Source organism: Dendrobates tinctorius, unplaced genomic scaffold (assembly GCF_039654945.1).
Source record: "Dendrobates tinctorius isolate UK_male_01 unplaced genomic scaffold, ASM3965494v1 ptg000164l, whole genome shotgun sequence".
Lineage (NCBI taxonomy): Eukaryota > Metazoa > Chordata > Amphibia > Anura > Dendrobatidae > Dendrobates > Dendrobates tinctorius.
The window spans coordinates 301,756-325,512 of NW_027361831.1; the positions used below are offsets into that span (position 1 = coordinate 301,756).

At 49.3% G+C, this 23,757-nt stretch overlaps 2 protein-coding genes across 3 annotated transcripts in view; both read left to right on the plus strand.

The window, feature by feature from the left end:
- The window catches only part of LOC141053017 (uncharacterized), a 151,602-nt gene that overhangs the window by 66,049 nt on the left and 61,796 nt on the right, over positions 1-23,757 (plus strand). The gene's annotated exons all lie outside the window — the stretch shown is intronic.
- LOC141053016 (gastrula zinc finger protein XlCGF66.1-like) overlaps positions 21,910-23,757 on the plus strand; it is a 58,670-nt gene continuing 56,822 nt past the window's right edge. Inside the window, exon 1 of one of the 2 annotated variants that reach the window (XM_073550348.1) lies at positions 21,910-22,172. The gene's annotated coding sequence lies outside the window, so the exon portion shown is untranslated. The remainder of the gene's footprint in view (positions 22,173-23,757) is intronic. The other variant, XM_073550347.1, reaches the window with a different exon arrangement.

Here is a 23,757-nt window from a genome sequence, read left to right on the forward strand (position 1 = left end):
CATTGGGTGCATTAAAAGAGATCTTGATACACATGATGAGAGCATTATACTGCCTCTGTACAAATTCCTGGTTAGACTGCACATGGAGTACTGTGTACAGTTTTGGGCCCCGGTACTCAGGCAAGATATCGAACTAGCGCGATTACAAAGAAGGGCAACAAAATTAATAAAGGGGATGGGGGAACTACAATACCCAGAGAGATTAGCAAAATTAGGATTATTTCGTCTAGAAAAAAGATGACTGGGGGGCAATCTAATAACCATGTATAAGTATATAAGGGGACAATACAAATATCTCTCTGAGGATCTGTTTATACCAAGGAAGGTGATGGTCACATGGGGGCATACTCTGTGTCTGGAGGAGAGAAGGTTTTTACACCAACATAGAAGAGGATTCTTTACTGTTAGGGCAGTGAGAATCTGGAATTGCTTGCCTGAGGAGGTAGGGATGGCGAACTTAGTTGAGGGGTTCAAGAGAGGCCGGGATGTCTTTCTGGAGCATAACGATATTGTATCTTACAGTTGTTAGGTTCTTTAGAAGGACATAGATCTGAGGATTTATTCTGACGGAATATAGGCTGAACTGGATGGACAAATGTTTTTTTTTCGGCTTTGGTAACTTTTACTATGTTACAAGGCATGGAATTTGAGGAGTCGCCCATTTCACCCAAACCTGCTAATTCATAAGTTTCCAAGTTCCCAGTTATGAAGCCAAGAAATAGACAAATACATTCAGAATTCCCAATCCTACCTTTTTATTTCTCGACTTTTAGAAAGTGTCCTCAACCTCAGCTCTCTACGTCTCAAAACAAGGTCCTTCAACATATTTTCTAATTTTGATTTTTTTTTTAGTATCCAAATTGTCCTATAGTAATGGCTTTGTCAATCATGATTTGTACAAGAGTTCAACTGCATACATCTAAATGTTATCAATGTATGTGCAAGAAACAATAAAAGTCTGACCTCACTTTTTTCCACGTGTCCAGTATAAATTTTATTTACAGTTGTAGGTAGGACCACTCAACACTGTCAAATGCTTTTGCAACGTCTAATGAGAATATAGCCCTACCTCTACAGTTATCTGATGGTATCTGAAGTCTAAAGAAAAGATGTATAATAATTATATTGGTAGATTTTTTTTTTTTAGGCAGCAAGCCTGTTTGATACTGATGTTTGAAATTAGTTTTTTACCCTTCGCCACGACAGCACCCACTGGAGGTATCGGATCCGCCCCATTTGGAACAGGATACCCTACAGGAAAGATAAAAGGGGCATTCCGCCTTTCCTCCTCAGTTTTGGTTTCCTGTTCCAAATGGGAACCTCAGGATATCCTTCAGGAAACATACCTGGGCCAGATGCACGCCGCCTGTGCGGTCTCCGTGGGAACGGCAGGTCGGGGTTGTTACTCCGAGGCAGCGGACTTCCGGTACTGGGGAAAGCGTGATGTCATTAATTGTTATAGCTAGGTCGGGTAAGGAAGATCTGTGAGATTGGAGGAAAGATAATGAGTTCAGATTTGTGTACATTGAGTTTGAGGAAGCGAGAGGAGAAGGAGGATATGGCTGATAGACACACTGGGATTCTGGACAGCAGAGAGGTGACGTCTGGGCCAGAGAGGTAGATCTGAGTGTCATCAGCATAAAGTTGGTAGTGGAATCCATGGGACTTTGAGTTGCCCCAGACCAAGTGTCAGGAATGACACAAGAAACGTGTCACTATAATGGAGCTATGTGTGGGCAAAAACGCAAAGTGTACGGCACAGTGGGTGTAGGCGGTGAAAGACACATTAATCAAAACGTATTAGGTGAAAGCAGAATTGCACATTTATTTAAAAAAAATAAAAATTTATTGTGAAGGACGTTTGGGGGAAGATTAGGCTACTTTGGGGGTGTGGAGAGACGAGGAACGCCTGGAATGCGAGGAAGGGGTTCTAGGGGAAGGGGATGACGAAAGTAGTGGGGGAAGGGAGCTCAGGGATGGAACTGAAGGCAGGGTGAGACACATTAGGAGAGGGGGAGGGACAAGCAAAGTCTTTTTTTTTTTTTCTTGTGTGCACGAGTCTCCTGCCTGGACCTACTGCCACTGTGTGACCGCCTTACAGTGCTTGACCGCCTTGAGCTGGTGGACAGTGGCCTTGATTGGTTAAAGAGGGAATGTGGGTCACCCCTCTGATGCTCGGTGGTGGCGGTGGTGGTGCTCCTAGAAGGAGGAGAAGTGTTGGCGGTGCTCCTAGAAGGAGAAGTGGTGGTGGTGCTCCTAGGAGAAGTGATGGCAGTGCTCCTATGAGGATGAGTGGTGGTGGTGGTGCTCCTAGACGGAGAAGTGGTGGCGGTGCTCCTACAATGATGAGGAGTGGTGACGGTGCTCCTAGAATGATGAGGAGTGGTGGTGGTGCTCCTAGAAGGAGAAGTGGTGGCGGTGCTCGTAGAATGATGAGTGGTGGCGGTGCTCCTAGACAGAGAAGTGGTGGCAGCGCTCCGAATAGAAGAATAGGTGGCGGTGGTCCAAGCAGGTGCTGCGGTGGCGGTGGTCCAAGATGGTGGACCGGTGGTGGTGCTCCAGACAGGAGCAGCGCTTGCCATGGTGGTGGTGGGGGTGGAGTGTCCAGAAGCACTCGGCATTGGTGTGGTGTAGTGTTGTCCGACTTGGCTTTGAATGCAGGTGGCCGTGCAGTGGAATGCAGCAGGAGTCGGTAGTGGCACTGTTGGAAATGACACCACTGACTGCTGCACGTGCCGATTCTGCTGCATAACCTGCAAGTAAGCAGTGTTGCAGGCCTGCAACACATTCAGCTGTTGCTCAGGACTAAGGTGTTCTGCCATGCCCCGTTCAATTTTACTGAAAAAATGGTGCGCTGGTCTGCTGAGGTCGGCCTCTAGATGGTCAAGGCGCTGTTCGACAGAGTGGAAGTGGTGTTCCATGTGGGTAAAACCGCGTTCCATGAGTGAAAAACTGCTTTCCACTCTGACGGCGCATTGTGGTTGGCATGAAAGGCCTCGCTCAAGTGCATAAACTCGGGCATGACATTCCTGTCCGAGGCCCTCTGCCGCTGGCGGGAAGTGCCCGCATAACCAGTGGCAGAGACCTGGGACAGGGGAACACCTGATTGACCAGCTTCCTGATCACCAGCTCTCCGTGTTGCTGACCTGCAAGTTGCTTCCTGGCTGTCGGATGGCTGGGACAGTCCAAGGTCATCCGATGAAGGACCGCTCCAGGTACAGGTTACAGAGTGCTGCTCCAGGTGCTGTAGAAAGAAAACAAAAACCTTACTTTATCGGTCGTCCATGACAGCACCACCTGAGAGAGGGGATCCGCCCTTCAGGAACAGGAAACCTACAGATACAAAAGGGTGGCACCTCTCCCACGCATCAGTTGGTTTCCTGTTCCTAAGAGGACGGGACTTCCTTCAGATCGTCCATCATGGAGTCGCCGAGGGATTCCCAGACCGGCTGACCGACCCAGGTAGCGAGGGGGTCTCCTACCTCGGTCAAGCTCGGGTCCCTGGAAGCGCCACGGTGGGGCCGGATAGGTCACCACGACGGTGGTGAGAGCAGGTGGAGCCAGGGGTCCGGTGGACAACCGCCTCCATATTGCCGCACCAGGAGGTATGTATGTCCGGGCCCCTCCTGGTGCGCTCTCCCCGTGGTCCGCTCTCTCTCTTCCGGCCGGGCCGGCGGTGGCGCCCGGTCGGTGTGCGCACGTTGGCGCGCGTGGGGGCTGTGGCCTGGCCTGAGCCGGGGGCGCCGTGCCGGCTCCTTCTGCGCGTCCCCCGCAGGCCTCAGACGGGCGGTGGAAGTGACGTGGCGGAGGGGGCGGGGCCGGGGACGCCGAAACCGGAAGTCGGGGCGCGTGTGCACGGCGGTACTGGGTGGCGCGCGGTGGCCGGGGCGGGGGGAGGGAGGACCGGAGCTTGCGGGGGGAGGGTCACGGGGGGGTCCCGGGTGGGAGGTGCGTGCCAGAACCCTGCTGACCCGGATAAGGAGGCCTTAAATGGCAGGGGGTGAAGCTGCTGGGGTGCTTCTGAAGGCCAGCAATGGATACGACAGAAGCCCCCATAGAGCAGCTGGACGAGGTGCAGGAGCACCCACAGAAACAAGCCACAGTGAAACCACATGCGAGTGGCCAGCAGAAGAAGAAACAGACGGGCGAACAAAGCCACAGAAGTTCCTCCAGGCTAAAGGACCCTCCTGCCTCCCTCCGTGATCCGGTACCTGCCTCATCTGCATGGGTAAGAGATCTCCGTGAATGTACCCTGATGCAGTGTTCCCTTATGTTTTGTTCGCAGGGGAGGAAAGCTACGGGAAAACAAGCACAGGGAATGTGCCCTCTGTAGTTGCCCCTTGCCGGACGGCCACCCTAAAAAGTTGTGTCAGCCATGCGTGAGACAAACGGTAGGGGTGGAAGGGGACGTTGGCCCTGGGGTAGATTGACAGGCCCTTACACTCTCCCCCATCCATACAGGTAGCGGAAGAAATGCCGGACTTCGCCACAAGCCTGAGGGACATAATCAGGACAGAGATAAAGGCCCTATCTAAAAAGGATTCCTCTAGGGGAAGAGAATGTAGTTTCTCAGGTTCAGAGGCCTCGACCGCCCTAAGGATCGATGACTCTTCAGATTCCCCGGCCTCCACTTCGTCTTCTTCGGAGGAAGACTCGAGTCGATTCTGCTTCCCCTTAGACCAGATGGATAAGCTAGTTAAAGCAATAAGGTCCACCATGGGGGTAGCAGACACAAAACCGGAACTTTCAGCTCAGGACGTGATGTTCGGGGGTCTAGATCCCAGGAAGTGTAAGGTCTTTCCATTAAATGATAAGGTCAAGAGCCTAATAGGGAATGGAGGAGACCTGAAAAACGAGGCTCCTTACCTCCGTCCTTCAAGCGGAGATACCCGTTTGACGACCCAGTGGTAAACAGATGGAATAAAGCCCCTAAACTGGATGCGGCAGCAGCCAAAGCCTCAAAAAAATCCTCCATTCCCTTCGACGACATGGCCTCCTTAAAAGACCCGTTAGATAAGAAAGCAGACTCCTTTTTGAAGGGAACTTGGGAGATGTCAGCAGGTGCTCTAAGACCAGCGATAGCTGCCACATGTACGGCCAGATCCATGATGGTCTGGCTAGACCAATTGGATTCCCAACTAAAGGACAGAGTCTGAAGAGCTTCTATCCGGAAAACGCTGCCAATCATCCAAAGTGCGGCAGCTTTTTTGGCGGATGCTTCAGCGGACTCTGCGAGGATGGCAGCCAGAACTGCGAGTTTATCTAATGCAGCTCGAAGGGCCCTTTGGTTAAAATGCTGGCCGGGAGATATCCAGGCCAGATCGCGATTCTGCTCCATTCCATGTGAGGGTGAATATCTGGCCCAGTCTTGGATGAACTCTTAGAGAAAGCCGGGGATGATAAAAAGAAGTTCCCCAGTCTACCGAATCCTTCTTACAGACGTCCCTTCACCAGGAAATGCTATTTCCGTAGAAGGCCGTCCAGAGATCAGGGCAGATGGGAGGACAAAAGAAGGAGAGGTACAGGTTTCTTGTTCGGTGGAGGGGGGCGTCAAGAAGGTCCAGCACGTGACACTAAAAAACCCCCCCCCAGTGACTAGTTGCCCCGGTAGGGGGGAGACTAGCTGCCTTCTACCCAGCCTGGTCCTTGATTTCAAATAGTAAATGGATACTGGGGGTGATAGCTGCGGGTCTACGCCTAGAATTTGCCCGGGTCCCCCAAGATCGATTTAAAGTCACCCCGCTCAGGTCTTCCACACCAGAACAAGCTGCCCTGGAGGCCGAGGTGCATGATCTCTGCCGTAAGAGGGTCCTAACGGTGGTCCCAGAGGGAGAAACGGGGAAAGGGTTTTACTCCCCCCTGTTCCTGGTCCGCAAACCAGACGGGTCCTTCAGGACTATAATAAACCTTAAATCCCTCAATGAATTCCTGGTCATACGCCCGTTTAAGATGGAGACAATTAAGTCAACAATAAAATTACTGTTTCAAAACTGTTTTATGGTGGTGTTAGATTTAAAAGACGCTTACTACCATATTCCCATTCATGCAGTCCATCAGCGGTTTCTCAGAGTGGCGGTTCAGCTGGATGGGTCAGTCCAACATTTCCAATATGCGGCTCTCCCCTTTGGGGTAGCAGTCGCTCCCCGTGTGTTTACCAAAGTTGTAGCGGAAGTTATGGCCCATCTACGTGAATCGGACATTCTGGTGATCCCCTATTTAGATGACTTCCTGATCGTAGGGAAAACAGCAAAACATTGTCTGGAACAACTACAAAGGGCAATGTCTGCCCTAGAGGGGTTAGGATGGCTGCTTAACATTAAAAAGTCTCGGTTACAGCCGGTGAGAGTCCAACAATTCTTGGGCCTGATCCTAGACTCGGAGAAACAGGAATGCCGTCTGCCCCCGGAGAAGCTTGTTCGCCTGCACTATCAGGTCCTGAATGCTTCCAACAACCCTACCATGACCCTCAGGAAAGCTATGTCCCTTCTGGGTTCCCTCTCGTCCTGTATCCCGGCAGTCCAGTGTGCACAGTTTCATACAAGAAAACTGCAGGGCGAGGTCTTAAGGCATCAGAGAATCCTTGAGGGTTACTTAGAGGGCCAGCTAACCTTGTCCCGAAACACAAGGGAGTCCCTAGAGTGGTGGCTAGTCAGGGATAATTTATCCAAAGGGGTCCCCTGGGAGTATGACATATCCCGCATAATCACCACGGATGCTAGCCCTTCTGGTTGGGGGGCTCATATGGGTGAGATTCTGGTACAGGGCCTATGGGAGCATCATCAGATAGAAATGTCATCTAATCTGAAAGAGTTGACAGCGGTAGAGCAGGCAGCTAAGGAGCTACTTGTGTATCTACAGGGCCATCATGTGCGAGTGTTCTCCGACAATCAGGTCACCGTGGCTTATATCAACCACCAAGGCGGGACTCGTTCCAAACCCCTGATGAATGTGGCAGAACGGCTATTCCGGCTAGCAGAGCAGCATTTTCAATCTTTAACAGCTCTGCATATAAAAGGGAAGGAAAATATCACAGCAGATTTCCTAAGCCGCAATCCACTAAAACAAGGAGAATGGTCCCTAAGCACCTCCATCTTCGACCTGATTGTACAAAAATGGGGACAACCAGAGGTAGACCTCTTCGCTACCAGAGAAAACAGAAAATTAGAACAATTTTGCTCCCTGAATCCCAGAGAGAACCCCCTGGCGGTAGATGCCTTTCTGATAAAGTGGGACTTCGGGCTAGCATACGCCTTCCCTCCCCTATCACTACTACCCCTGGAGATGAAGAAAATCAGGAGAGACAGAGCAAGGGTGATAGTTATCGCTCCATTTTGGCCAAGGAGGGCTTGGTTTTCTTGCCTCAGGACCATGTCGGTGTCCGACCCTTGGGTCCTTCCCGACATCCCGGATCTCCTATCCCAGGGCCCAGTGTTCCATCCTCGGGTGGCTGGCCTACATCTGACGGCGTGGAGTTTGAACGGACACTGCTGAGAGAAAAAGGCTTCTCCCCAGGCCTGATTAACACCCTACTTAAAAGTAGAAAAGTCATCACTACCAAAATCTATGTCAGAATTTGGAAAAAATTCCTGCAGAACTCTGGAGTGGTCGCTGGCGCTTCAGCGCCTGTAAACCAAATCTTAGAGTTTCTTCAGAAAGGTCTGGATATGGGGCTCTCCACTAGTACCCTTAAAGTACAAGTATCTGCCTTGGGGGCCCTCTTTAGCTGCAACATCGCGGGTAATTACTGGATCAGTAGATTCATTAAGGCAGCAGGTAGATCCAGGCCAATAGCAAGAGATAGATTCATGCCGTGGGACTTGAACCTAGTCCTCACGGCTATGACAGAAGCCCCATTCGAACCTATCTCATCAGCTTCCATAAAGAACCTGTCCCTCAAAGTAGCCTTCCTGGTAGCTCTAACCTCAGCTCGTAGGGTAAGCGACATCCAGGCATTATCTAGACGTCCTCCTTATATACAGTTCAAGGACGATAGGGTAATACTCAGACCTGATCCGGCGTATTTACCTAAGGTAGTTTCCAGCTTTCATAGGACACAGGAGATAGTCCTTCCATCTTTTCTCCCTAATCCAGCTAATGAGAAGGAAGAGAAGCTTCACACCTTGGATGTTAGGGAATGCCTCATAGAATATCTGGCAGTTACCGATCCCTGGAAAAAAGATAATGCCCTGTTTGTCTCTCATCAAGGCCCTAGGAAAGGTTGTAGAGCGTCAAAAAGTACACTAGCCAGGTGGGTTAGAGAAGCGATCTCAATAGCATACACCTCAAAAGGCAGGTCGCCACCCCGGAAACTGAGGGCGCATTCCACCAGAGCCATGGCGACCTCGTGGGCCGAAAGATCAGAAGTGTCCATTGACCAGATATGTAAGGCGGCTACTTGGTCCTCTCCGAGCACCTTTTATAGTCATTATAGGCTAGACTTGGGTGCTTCCACAGACCTCTCTTTTGGTATAAGGGTACTGCAGGCTGTAGTCCCTCCCTAAATAGTTTTACTCTCTGTAATTCTCTCAGGTGGTGCTGTCATGAACGACCGATAAAGTCTTAGTTACTCACCGGTTAACGGTGTTTCTCGGAGTCCATGATAGCACCCGTATATTCCCTTTAGTTTAAATTTGGGTGTGCACTTCTTCCTCTTGTATGTACACTGGTAAGGAATAGTTGTGTAAAAGTACTGTATATAAATTTGCTATTAACCATTGTGGTCCTCTTGTGCTCTGTAATCCAACTGATGCGTGGGAGAGGTGCCGCCCTTTTGTATCTATAGGTTTCCTGTTCCTGAAGGGCGGATCCCCTCTCTCAGGTGGTGCTGTCATGGACTCCGAGAAACACCGTTAATCGGTGAGTAACTAAGACTATCATGCATTTACAAGAAGCTACTGCTGTGGAATAGAAAAGCACAAGTTTATAAACAAAAAAAAAAAATACTTACGCTCTGGTGGCAAGGATAAGTCTTAGGAACGCCAACTCGCGATGATAGCGGTATTTTGTTCTGGTCCTTGCCGCTGAACCACTGCGAACCTGTCCCTCAGCACGAACATCAGTGTTGAAGCGGTCCTTCATTGAGTGCCAACGTGTGTGGACTTTGTTCACTTTTGGAAAAACAAAGAAAAAACATTATAAAATGCACTGATGGCAACATCTATGTCATTACACACACATGAGTGAACATGGCAAACAGTCAATGCGCCATCACAAAAGAAATCAATAGACAATGCAGTCACTGTTGATCCTGATGACACTGTTGTGTTTCCTGCTGGAATATATCCAGCAAGGAAACACAACAGTGTCATCAGGAACAAGAGTCAAAGCAGGATCAATACAGCAGTACAATAGACAATGCAGTCAATGTTGATCCTGATGACACTGTGTTTCCTGCTGGAGTAAATCCAGCAGGAAGCACAACAGTGTCATCAGGAATAAGAGTCACTGCAGCATCACAGAGCAGGGAAATAATTACTAAACGCCTTTTTGGCACTTGGAGAGGCGCTGTCCCAGCCATCCATCAACGCTGCGGCCACCTCATTCTAGAGCTGCCGGGTCACCACAATGTCCTTGTACTGCTGGTCATGGCTGTCCCACAACGGGACACGCTCCTGGACCAGGCAGATCATGTGCTCGTTGTCCAGATAGATGTCTTCGTCCCGTTGTGGAACCTAGAAAAAAATACATTATTATCTTGGAAATTTTTTTGAAGGAAAAAGATAGAAAAATAGAAATATAAGAAGAAAGATAGAAGATGAAAAACAGGTCAAAAAAAAGGAAGAGAAAAAATAAATTAAAAAAAAAAAGGGACATTCAAAGACTATATACTTACAATCCGTCTCCTCGCCGGGACTTGGCTAGGCTGCTCCCGCTGTTCGGCCTCACTTGCCGGGTCCGATGATGATGTCTGAAAAAGAAAAAAAAATTATTACAGATTTGTAGATGCAGCAGCTATACTTACCCAATGGCAGGAAGATACTCACCTCACGCTCTGCTTGGGCCAGTTCTTGCTGGGATGGAGGGTATTCCGATCCAGAAGACATGCTGCAATTTAAAAAAAAAACATTACTACATAATATATTTGAAAGGAGAGGCAGACATTAGGTTTAAGAATACTCACATTCTGGTGATGCAGATTGCAGGCTGTGTCTTGCAGGCTGTGTCTTGCAGGCTGTGTCTTGCAGGCTGTGTCTTGCAGGCTGTCTCTTGCAGGCTGTGTCTTGCAGGCTGTCTCTTGCAGGCTGTCTGAAGAGTAGTGATCTGGCACTGCAGACACCTTCCTTTATCTACACTCCTCCCAAACAATGTTGCTTGTGTAGGAGGGAGTGGTAGACAACTGTCTAGACATTGCTTATTACAAAATCGCAAGCGCTCAAAAGCGCTGTAGTGCGCATGACCAAGCGCACGCAAGCGACCCCATAGACTGTGATGTTATTTTTTTTGTGCATTCCGTGCGCACGCGTCCGCATGCGCTTTTTTTAAGCGGTTGGCGGAACAAAAAATGCAACATGTAGCATCTGGCGTGTCTGGGCGCACACCTGGAAAATGCGCAGTGCACGAAAACGCTGATGAACGCATGCAAGCGCTAGACCCTGCGCCTGCCATGTTAAAGGGGACCATTGCGCGTGCGACCAATAGCGCACGATGTGCTGCGCGATAAAACGCTAGTGTGAAACCAGCCTAAAACCCAAAGATCAAAAGGGATTTCCTGTACACGAAAATGTACAGAATCTTATTCTCCATGAGTGGGGCCTCCCTGAAAAAGGCCTTAGCATTCCCTCAGAACTGAAAAACCGATTCCCCCTAGACGGGGATAGTACCTTATGGGAAATCCCAAAAGTAGATGTACAAGGACTCTTCCCAGCTCAAAGATCCTATGGATGGGAAAATCGAGAGCTTGTTAAGGAAGTCCTGGGACACCTCTACCAATCTGCTTAAAACGAACATAGCCTCAACATGCGTGCCAAGATCCCTATTCCTATGGCTATGCACACTTGAGGATCATCTGACACAGGGCTAAAATCTTCAAATCCAAGCTATGCGCCATTCCCTTCCAAGGCCACTATGTGTTCGGTCCTGTTCTGGATGATATCCTAGACAAGGCTACGGATAAGAAGAAATTCCTTCCCGAACAAAAAAATCCTAAATAGCGTTCTTTTCGACAGGGCTGTGGAGTCGGTGCTCATTTTGGTGGAATCGGTGTAAAATGGACCGATTCTGACTCATAAAATATATAATAAATTGGGTACAGTAGTTCAATGCAGAATGTAATGAATATTTTTTCATAGGAATTTGGGAAATGTCCTATAAATGGCTGTTCTATTCCTGATCTAAGGCTACATTCACACAGCAGTTTTTGCTGCGTTTTTTGAGGATACGTTTTTCAGCTGCAAAAGCAGATCAGCTTTTTAAAAAACTGCATCACCTGAAAGGTTTTTGAGCTCATAGATAATGTTTTCAATAGCAAAAGCAGATTAGAAATCTGCTCTATCTATCCATCCATCTTATCTGTACCAAAAAAAATGAAAGCCAGGTAGCACACAGACTAACACTCCTTTTTTTTTTTTTTTAGCACCAGTCAGGAACACCTCATAGCTGCCCAAAAGGACTCCCAGTCTTCAGTAACACATCAACATCAATTGATAGTTGGAATAAATAGACTGCATTCACCACATCTTCTTAAGGTGCAGGCTTTGTTTTCAAGTGTAGGGGTGTGCAGTATGAGGTTCTGCAGAACAGTATGAGGTTCTGCCCCCCCCAGTTTTGATCCTGGCTACGCCAATGGTGTGAATGTAGCCTGAGGATCTAGCTTTGTCTTAGCGGAGATAAGTCAGTGCTGCACTCCAGCAGCAGTGATGCTCCTCCTCTACAGACAAGGGTACAAAGTAAACACATTCAGAAAGAAGGAAGGCCTGCACTCATCTCAGAAGAATTGGTAGAGTGAACAGGATAACAAGATTACGGTAATTACTTCTTAAAGCATATTTAAACTTTCAATAGACTGTGCATAAATCAATAGTCCAGTATACTGTATGTTCTCTCTGTATGCTTGATGCTTGTTTGTTTTTTCTTTGAGCTCATATACTTTTGGGAAGCTAGCTTTTATACAATATACAGGGAAAATACAGCAACAGGATTGATGAGGCTTATATGAGGACTTGTATAGGTATAGAAGCCAAAGCATCAAGTTATTAGCTCGGTTATCAGTTTCTTTGTTCCTGGAGTATGATACACAACAAACTTGTTCCCTCCCTCCTCCCCTCTTCATAGACTGTGAAACATTTAGTGAGCTGTGCCCTAAGAAAAGCCTTGGAACTTCAAAGTAAAGCTATCTAATAACATATTTTACAAACTTTATATTTGTCATCTGTACTATTGATTTATGCAAAGTTTGTTTTATTTCTATCTAAAATTATACAGTGGGGAAAGTATGTATTTGATACACTGTCGATTCCCACCTACAAAGAATGGAGAAGTCTGAAATTTTTAATCATAGGTACACTTCAACTGAGAGAAACAGAATCTACACACATTAAGTACCCCCATCCCCACTCTAAATCCCTCATACACATTAAATAACCCCCATCCCCACTCCAAATCTCAGCGAGTGACGTCAGCAGCGTGATCACATGACCCGATCACGCTGCTGGCGTCACTCTGACCCGGCGGTCAGAGGTTCAATTGTACTGGCGTTTGTACAGATGCCAGTACGATTGATCTCTGGGAGCCGGCGCGTGGCATCTTCTCTGCGCCGGCTGTCAGCTTGACAGCCAGCACAGAGAACAGCTGACTTCCAGTCCGGGGGCGGCAGAATGCCGCCGCCGGGGGAGACACTGTGGACCGCCGCATTAGGTGGCCCAACTGTGACCCCCTGCCGGCTGCGCCCTGGGCACATGCCCCAGCTGCCCCCCCTAGGTACGCCTCTGGCTGGATTCAAAACTGTGTATCATTTTAGTTCTACATTTGAGGGCATGAGAAGGGTACATTGGAGGCAAAGTTGCCTGGCCATTGAAACGTGTCTAGGTTGTACCTGACTGATGACGCCATGAATGTAATGTTGAGTGTAAAGTGTAACCTTGTAATCAAGAACTACAGTGTGTCCATAAAGTTATGGTGCACTTTTGACCAGTCACATGAAAGTATACAAGTGTACCAAGATCCCCGGATCTGATGCCCTTAGACTTTTACTTTTGGGGTTTATGTGAAGCAACGTGTACATTGAACGTATCAACGACATTAATCACTTAAAACAGAGAACCACGGACGTTACTCACTATGTTACATCAGACGTCCTTACCTGTGTGTGGCAAGAACTTCACTATCGTTTGGATGTGTAGGGCAACAAATAGTGCCCACATCCAACTGCACTGAATACGTATGAAACTGGGAGAGTTTTTCTTTTATTTGGACCAGTGATTTCTCATGTTTACACCAAAATTTACAATACCATTTTTTTAGCTATCACCTCACATTTGAAGTCACTTTGAGGGGTGTACATGACAGAAAATACCCAAAAGTGACACCATTCTAAGAACTGCACCACTCAAGGGTCATGATCCAGGCTGGGGTTTGTTTCTTGTCATTCTCTCCCCGGTCTGGTCATATGAGGGTTAAATTTCTCTGCCTCGTTTTGGGATCTGTGTTGCTATTTCAGTTGTCATTATCCATGCTGGATCATGACAGATAAAAAGCACTAGTAACCTTTTTTTTGTTCCTTAAGCTGGTGGTTTCAGTTCTAGTTTTGCCCCCGGTGGCCGTTAGGGTCATTGCACTTGATGTTTTTCTTTGCTTTGCCTTTTGCCCCTGGTGGTCACTGGGATTATAGCAGCCTTTAGCCCCTGATCATTTGACCATTCCCTTTTCCTATATAGGGTCATGGTCTATGAGCAGGTGTTGGTGATAGCGTCTTTTTGGGATTCCAACCACGGTGAAGGGAGCAGCCGGCTGAGGTGTGAAGCCACTGCAGAAACCTGGTGAAGTTAGCAGCTGGCTTGAAGGTTGGAGCCACTGCTGAAACTGGTGTTGAACTCTGGCTGCCCGGTGTCCGCAGCAGAGTGAGATGGTGAAGGTGGCAGCTGGCTCTGAGGTGTTGAGCCACTGTGAAAAGTTAGTCCGGTAATGCACTCTGCTGCCTGGTGCTGCAGCAGAGCAAGATAAGTCTTTTTGTGTTTCCCCTGTTTGTATTTTTCCCTGGTGTGTATTAGTACAGTGGTGGGGCCAGTGCCTGTACCACCCAGCTCCCTAGCAAGGGATAGGTGTAGGGTGTGCTAGGGTGAAAGGTATCCTGATCGGCGCCTGGTGCGGAACCGGCCTAGGGATCGTTAGTAGTGGAGGGACACTGACTCAGGGGAGTGCAGGAGGTCTCCACGTCCCCGTTCCCTATCGCAGGGCCCACCGTTGTAACTGCTGCCCCTTTCCCCGTGTCTTGCTGTTTCAGTTACACGTGCCGTGTCTTGTCATTTTAGTTACCGGCCTACGGGTCGTGTCACACAGGACAGGTCCCCCTGACATCAGTCCGCTGCAGCTGGCAGGCAGCGTCAGTTATAGTTCCTGCCCCAGGCTTGAACAGCAGACCCCGTTACACCCTGGAAGCAAAAAAATGAACATTTAACTTTTTTTCACAAACATTTTACTTCAGAACCAATTTTTTTTATTTTCACAAGTGTAAAAACAGAAAATGAGCCACAAAATTTGTTGTGCAATTTCTCCTAAATACGCTGATACCCCATATGTTTGGGAAAACCACTGTTTGGGCGCATGGCTGAGCTCGGAAGGGAAGAAGCACCGTTTGACTTTTTCAATGCAGATTTGGCTGGAATTGACATTTGATGCCATGACGCATTTGGAGAGCCCCTGATGTGCCTAAACAGTGGAAACCCCTCACAAGTGACACCATTTTGGAAACTAGACCCCCCAAGGAACTTATCTAGATGTGTGGTGAGCACTTTTAACCCCCAAGGGCTTCACAGAAGATTATAACATAGAGCCATAAAAATAAAAAATCATATTTTCTCCACAAAAAATGATCTTTTTACCTCAAATTATTTTCCCATGGGTAACAGGAGAAATTAGACCCCAAACGTTGTTGTGCAGTTTGTACTGAGTACGCTGATACCCCATATGTGGGGGGGGGACCACTGTTTGGGCACATGGCAGGGAAGGGAAGGAGCACAGTTTTGGAATGCAGACTTTGATGCAATGATCTGGAGGCGTTATGATGTGCCTAAACAGTGGAAGCCCCAAATTCTAACTCCAACCCTAACCCCAATACACCCCTAACCCTAATCCCAACACTAACTAACCATAACACTAACCACAACCCTAACCCCAACACACCCCTAACCCTAATGCCAATCCCAACCCTAATTCCAGCCCTAACCCTAACTTTAGCCCAACTTACTTTAACTCTAACCCTAATGGGAAAATGGAAATAAATACATTTTTTTATTTTATTATTTTTCCCTAAGGGGGTGATAAAGGGAGGTTGTCACCATAATGTAAAATGATGTGTGGTTTTCTTTGTCATCACACCTTTCTAGAACATTCCATGGCTTTTCATCCACACACATCCATTAGGTCTGTGCAAGACACGCTGTGGGTTTTCGACCCCCCCCCCTTCCCCCCAGTCTGAGACAACTTTAACACTTGCTTTACTTAGAATTTTGCACGTTACATCCACAGTTGGTGCATCATAACATTTGCTGGCAACCTGATCTTTCCCTTGCTTGTTGTCACTTCTGTGCAGTACACGCCCGGATCAGACTGTACTAGACTGCTTCCCAGTTTCTTCCAGGTCTGACTTCACTACAATGACATTTCCTTCAGCCTGTTTCGCCCCGGAAATGGATTCATCAATCACTATGTTCGGTGACCCCCGGTGAAGCATCCGGCCGTGTGTACCGATCTCGTTGAAGCTCCAACTCCCTTCATCTTCTTAGTCCAGCCAACTTCTGCCCTAAAAGCATTGGCCCAGTCGGTAAGACACCACATCTTCTTTTTCCTGTTCTGACTCACTGCTAAGACCTGCAGTAGCCGTGGGTAACGTGGGCAATAACGGCTTAACGTTACATGACTGCCAAGCTGTCCGGGCCTATAACCCATGTGGTCTCTTAGGCGCCCTGGTCCCATGTGACTTAACTTTCTGCAAGCTTCTCTCTTACTACCTGGCGGCAGCCCCTCCTGTGATTAACCCTCTATGAACCTCCTATCAAGTCCCACTAGAATGCCCCATCTAGTGGCCCGCAACATTATTACAACTACCCAATCTATGGGGGGAACAATATACTAAAAGTGCCCTCCTCTAATGTCCCCAGAAGGATGCACTAACTTTCCCTGACTGTACATACACAAATGACACATAATATACATGCGGTATTATCATACAGGAACATGAGGAAATACATATACAGTTATCTATACAATGGTAACATGTTCAAGTGGCAATACCATAAGGGATGAGCGGTAATACATAATTATACAAGTAGCAGTACCGCAAGCAATAATCATAACACATCTGTAAACATTAAGTACTGGAAGACACCTGTAGGGAAGGGAGGCATGAGTGGCATCATATCTTACCCTCTTACCCTCCTATTCACACTAGTCTGGATGTGCCAGTCAGTTTTTTATCTTTATAATATTTTGGTATATAAATTATTCCTACGCATTGGAGAGAGGGCGATCATATAGGCCACATGTCAAGAGCAGAGTCCAAATGGATCTTCCTTCTGGATAGCCTGGCACCAAAAGGCCTCAATTTTGAAATGGAGTTATATGCCTTCTAGCGTCAAATATATGTATATTCAAAATTTTTTTTATTATTTTCCCCCTCGGTTCTTCTCAAAAAATTTTTTAAACACAATTTTATTACCATACAACTGGTTTTATACACAAATAGTTTTGAATCTTATTGTATTTATATTTTCTAACCATAATGTGTGTGTGTGTGTATATATGTGTGTGTGTATATATGTGTGTGTGTGTGTGTGTGTGTGTGTGTGTGTGTGTATATATCTCTATATATAAAACTGAATGTATGTGTGTATCACCAACCAATCACGAAGCATTTTTCATTTCATCAGTGCTTTTCAAAAGAAGCTGAGTTTTGTTTGGTTGCTATGAGCAACAGTTTTCCTTGCAACCAATCACTAAGCATCTCTCATTTCACCAGAGCTGGTTAAAATAAACCGAGCTGTGATTGGTTGCTATGAGCAAGTTTTCCCACTTGACAACACCTCAGAAGAAACTGACCAATTGGGAGAAATCTAGCATCCCTAGGTACATAAGCTCCCGGCCATTGTCTGCTCCCCAGAAAGGAGCAAAGGAGCAGAGGGCACATGACAGAAATGAATCCCCCCCTCTTGTGCCTATATACCCATCACATCCTCCATCCTATAGGCACATCTTCCCTCTTAAAGGGATCTCCTGTATGGAAGTTAGGGCAAATCCACTCAGTGCTCTGGTTCTGATCCCAGGCTCTCTTAAAGGGATCCCCGGTATGGAAGGGAGGGCAAATCCACTCTGCGCTTTGGTGGCTCTGGCTGATGGGTTGATGTGGGATATTAGGGGTAGTAGTCCGGTGGCTCTGGCTGATGGGATGATGTGGGATATTAGGGGTAGTAGTCCGGTGGCTCTGGCTGACGGGATGATGTGGGATATTAGGGGGAGTAGTCCGGTGGCTCTGGCTGATGGGAGGATGTGGGATATTAGGGGTAGTAGTCCGGTGGCTCTGGCTGACGGGATGATGTGGGATATTAGGGTTCATAGTCCGATAGCTCTAGCTGACGGGACGATGTGGTATATTAGGGGTAGTAGTCCGCTGGCTCTGGCTGATGGGATGATGTGGGATATTAGGGGTAGTAGTCCGGTGGCTCTGGCTGACGGGATGATGTGGGATATTAGGGATAGTAGTCCGGTGGCTCTGGCTAATGGGATGATGTGGGATATTAGCGGTAATAGTCCGGTGGCTCTGGCTGATGGGAGGATGTGGGATATTAGGGGTAGTAGTCCGGTGGCTCTGGCTGACGGGACGATGTGAGATATTAGGGGTAGTAGTCCGGTGGCTCTGGCTGACGGGATGATGTGGGATATTAGGGTTCATAGTCCGATAGCTCTAGCTGACGGGACGATGTGGTATATTAGGGGTAGTAGTCCGCTGGCTCTGGCTGACGGGATGATGTGGGATATTAGGGTTCATAGTCCGATAGCTCTAGCTGACGGGATGATGTGGGATATTAGGGGGAGTAGTCCGGTGGCTCTGGCTGATGGGAGGATGTGGGATATTAGGGGTAGTAGTCCGCTGGCTCTGGCTGACGGGATGATGTGGGATATTAGGGGGAGTAGTCCGGTGGCTCTGGCTGACGGGATGATGTGGGATATTAGCGGTAATAGTCCGGTGGCTCTGGCTGATGGGATGATGTGGGATATTAGGGGGAGTAGTCCGGTGGCTCTGGCTGATGGGAGGATGTGGGATATTAGGGGGAGTAGTCCGGTGGCTCTGGCTGATGGGAGGATGTGGGATATTAGGGGAAGTAGTCCGCTGGCTCTGGCTGACGGGATGATGTGGGATATTAGGGGGAGTAGTCCGGTGGCTCTGGCTGACGGGATGATGTGGGATATTAGCGGTAATAGTCCGGTGGCTCTGGCTGATGGGATGATGTGGGATATTAGGGGTAGTAGTCCGGTGGCTCTGGCTGACGGGACGATGTGAGATATTAGGGGTAGTAGTCCGGTGGCTCTGGCTGACGGGATGATGTGGGATATTAGGGTTCATAGTCCGATAGCTCTAGCTGACGGGAGGATGTGGGATATTAGGGGTAGTAGTCCGGTGGCTCTGCCTGACGGGATGATGTGGGATATTAGTGGTAATAGTGCGGTGGCTCTAGCTGACGGGATGATGTGGGATATTATGGGTAGTAGTCCGGTGACTCTGGCTGACGGGATGATGTGGGATATTAGGGGGAGTAGTCCGGTGGCTCTGGCTGACGGGATGATGTGGGATATTAGCGGTAATAGTCCGGTGGCTCTGGCTGATGGGATGATGTGGGATATTAGGGGGAGTAGTCCGGTGGCTCTGGCTGATGGGAGGATGTGGGATATTAGGGGGAGTAGTCCGGTGGCTCTGGCTGATGGGAGGATGTGGGATATTAGGGGAAGTAGTCCGCTGGCTCTGGCTGACTGGATGATGTGGGATATTAGGGGGAGTAGTCCGGTGGCTCTGGCTGACGGGATGATGTGGGATATTAGCGGTAATAGTCCGGTGGCTCTGGCTGATGGGATGATGTGGGATATTAGGGGTAGTAGTCCGGTGGCTCTGGCTGACGGGACGATGTGAGATATTAGGGGTAGTAGTCCGGTGGCTCTGGCTGACGGGATGATGTGGGATATTAGGGTTCATAGTCCGATAGCTCTAGCTGACGGGAGGATGTGGGATATTAGGGGTAGTAGTCCGGTGGCTCTGCCTGACGGGATGATGTGGGATATTAGTGGTAATAGTGCGGTGGCTCTAGCTGACGGGATGATGTGGGATATTAGGGGTAGTAGTCCGGTGACTCTGGCTGACGGGATGATGTGGGATATTAGGGGGAGTAGTCCGGTGGCTCTGGCTGACGGGATGATGTGGGATATTAGCGGTAATAGTCCGGTGGCTCTGGCTGATGGGATGATGTGGGATATTAGGGGGAGTAGTCCGGTGGCTCTGGCTGATGGGAGGATGTGGGATATTAGGGGGAGTAGTCCGGTGGCTCTGGCTGATGGGAGGATGTGGGATATTAGGGGAAGTAGTCCGCTGGCTCTGGCTGACGGGATGATGTGGGATATTAGGGGGAGTAGTCCGGTGGCTCTGGCTGACGGGATGATGTGGGATATTAGCGGTAATAGTCCGGTGGCTCTGGCTGATGGGATGATGTGGGATATTAGGGGTAGTAGTCCGGTGGCTCTGGCTGACGGGACGATGTGAGATATTAGGGGTAGTAGTCCGGTGGCTCTGGCTGACGGGATGATGTGGGATATTAGGGTTCATAGTCCGATAGCTCTAGCTGACGGGAGGATGTGGGATATTAGGGGTAGTAGTCCGGTGGCTCTGCCTGATGGGATGATGTGGGATATTAGTGGTAATAGTGCGGTGGCTCTAGCTGACGGGATGATGTGGGATATTAGGGGTAGTAGTCCGGTGACTCTGGCTGATGGGATGATGTGGGATTTTATAGTGAATGTGGCTATACGGAGTGAGCGGGGCTATACACTCAGCTGTATATATATAGATACAATCATTATAATTTGTTATAACTAACCATAGTTAAGGCTCCGTTACACACAACGATGTCCCAGCGATCCCACCAACGATCTGACATGGATGGGATCATTGGGACATAGCTGATCGCTGCTGAGCTGTCACACAGACAGACTCACCAGCGATCACGACCAGCGAGCAAGCTGGTTTCCAAGGTAAACAGCAGGTATCCAAGCGCGGAGCTCTTAGATACCCGATGTTTACCTTGGAAACCAGCCTGCAGCGTCGCTGATCGTTGGTCTCTCGCTGTCACACGCAGCATTGCGTGCTGGCCAGCGGGAGACCAACAATGAAAAAACGGCCCAGGACATTCGAGCGCGATACCCGGCAGGGGGGGCCGGTCGCTGATACAAGTCACACATAGCGATCTCACTCGCGATCTCGCTGTTTGTGACAGGGCCTTTAGTTACTATGCCCGGGCAGCGCCGGGCTCGTGTGTGTGTGTGTGTGTATATATATATGTATATATATATATATATACATACACACAGTACAGACCAAAAGTTTGGACACACCTTCTCTTTCAAAGAGTTTTCTTGATTTTCATGACTATGAAAATTGTAGATTCACTCTGAAGGCATCAAAACTATGAATTTCCACATGTGGAATTATATAATTAACAACAAAGTGTGAAACAACTGAAAATCTGTCTTATATTCTAGGTTCTTCAGAGTAGTCACCTTTTGCTTTGATTACTGCTTTGCACACTCTTGGCATTCTCTTAAAGAAAACTCTTTGAATGAGGTGTGTCCAAACTTTTGGTCTGTACTGTAGATATACAGTATATATATATACGTGTCTGTCTATTTATCTGCGCTATTTCTAATGTTAATAATAAACTTTTCTAACAATGTTTTATATTATCACATACTTTCACAAATAGAATCTGTGCACCTTTATATAGATGGCCAACATATTAACCCCTTCTAATATGCAAGCACATAGTACTCAGAACACAACAAGCCATCAGACACAGAACTCATCACTCAAGGGGTTAAGGAAGTCTGTGAAAGAGGAGGCGATCATCCTAGATTACATAAGGCTACTTTCACATTTCCGGATTTTAAATCCGGCGGGTTGCGGCGAAAAGTTGTCAAACCTGATCCGGTAGGAGCCGCAGCCCGCCGGATCATCTGTTTTTGCTGGATACGGTGCAGAAGAGGGAAAGAGAATCTTCGCGCATGCGCTCTGCAAAAAAGCGGTCCGGCGCTGTCAAAAAACGTTGCATGGAACGCTTTTTGCAGACGCCGGACAGGCATTTTTTGCCGTTTCCGGCTAAAGCTGGACACGCCGCATGGCCATCAGTTGCAATGCGGCGATAATGTAAGTCTATGGGAAAAAAGCCGGATCCAGTGGCAGCAGGCGCCGGATTCGGTTTTTCCATTTTTCGCCGCATCGCGCCTGATGCTTCAAAACGGAAATGTGAAAGTAGCCTAAGGCTCCTCAGTGCAGCCTGGAGCAACTTCCCTGACAAAGGGGAACCGTTCTCCCCAGAAACGCCTTGGTTTCCTTTTTGGCCCCCTTGGGACACCGTACTGTGTGACGTCACGCTCTTTTCAGCGCCACTGTCCATTTCAGATTGAGGCCCCCAGGCAGGAGGCGAGTTTGCACTCTGCAGGTCAGTTCTTTAGTGGGCGTGTCGGGGGAGTGGCAGTGTTTGTGAGCTGCAGCGCTGATTGGTTCATCACGCCCACTAAAGAACTTGTCTGCAGAGATCAAACTCCCAGGCCGGAGTGTTCCCTAGCGCCGCACACTTGGCTGCTCTCCTCCCGGCCTCCTCACAGCAGTGTGCCTTCCTCCAGCTCCAAGGACGCCGCTCTCATCCGTCAGCCTGTCCAGCCACATCGCTGCCAGCAGGACTTTCCTGTCACCTCAGCCCTGAGTGAGTCTCCTAACAGTGTAATAACCCGGCGTCACCGCTGGGAGCGCCTTGGCGCCTGCGCACGAGTGTATACACCGGGCTGGGAGCTTATAGAAGCAGAGGCCTGTACAGTGTAATCTCCATGAGGTGATCCCAGCCCCATGGTATAGTAACCTCCACCACCAATAGAGCTGTTATCTCCCAGTGGCCACGGAGCGCAGCGTTCCCTCACACCGTACAACCACGGAGCGCAGCGCCCCCTCACACCGTACAACCACGGAGCGCAGCGCCCCCTCACACCGTACAACCACGGAGCGCAGCGCCCCCTCACACCGTACAGCCGCAGAGCGCAGCGCCCCCTCACACCGTACAGCCGCAGAGCGCAGCGCCCCCTCACACCGTACAGCCGCAGAGCGCAGCGCCCCCTCACACCGTACAGCCGCAGAGCGCAGCGCCCCCTCACACCGTACAGCCGCAGAGCGCAGCGCCCCCTCACACCGTACAGCCGCAGAGCGCAGCGCCCCCTCACACCGTACAGCCGCAGAGCGCAGCGCCCCCTCACACCGTACAGCCGCAGAGCGCAGCGCCCCCTCACACCGTGCAGCCGCCGAGCGCAGCGCCCCCTCACACCGTGCAGCCGCCGAGCGCAGCGCCCCCTCACACCGTGCAGCCGCCGAGCGCAGCGCCCCCTCACACCGTGCAGCCGCCGAGCGCAGCGCCCCCTCACACCGTGCAGCCGCAGAGCGCAGCGCCCCCTCACACCGTGCAGCCGCAGAGCGCAGCGCCCCCTCACACCGTGCAGCCGCAGAGCGCAGCGCCCCCTCACACCGTGCAGCCGCAGAGCGCAGCGCTCCCTCACACCGTGCAGCCGCAGAGCGCAGCGCTCCCTCACACCGTGCAGCCGCAGAGCGCAGCGCTCCCTCACACCGTGCAGCCGCAGAGCGCAGCGCTCCCTCACACCGTACAGCCACAGAGCGCAGCGCTCCCTCACACCGTACAGCCACAGAGCGCAGCGCTCCCTCACACCGTACAGCCACAGAGCGCAGCGCTCCCTCACACCGTACAGCCACAGAGCGCAGCGCTCCCTCACACCGTACAGCCACAGAGCGCAGCGCCCCCTCACACCGTACAACCGTAGAGCGCAGCGCCCCCTCACACCGTACAACCGTAGAGCGCAGCGCCCCCTCACACCGTACAACCGTAGAGCGCAGCGCTCCCTCACACCGGACAACCACAGCAATTACTATTAATCAGACTTTATTCCTAAACCTCATTTAGTTGTGTAAAAGGTTGTTTTCATTTGTGAATTATCCCAATATCCGTCTGCACCCAGACCAAGGGAGATTTGGTGATGGAATCAGCGCCTCAGACTTCTTTATCTACACATTGAGTTGTTTCTGTCTCCAGTGTTTCCCACAGATCTGTGTGTCTGCCCTGCAGCTTGTTTCTTGTTTCTTTTTTATTCACATCTACTAGCAGCGCCGGGCATAGTGTAACTACGGTTAGTTATAACAAATTATAATGAATATATTATATTTATTATTAGTGTGTGTGAGAGACACAGCTGGCAATTAGCTGTTAACTCTTAGGTGCACATCCATGAAAA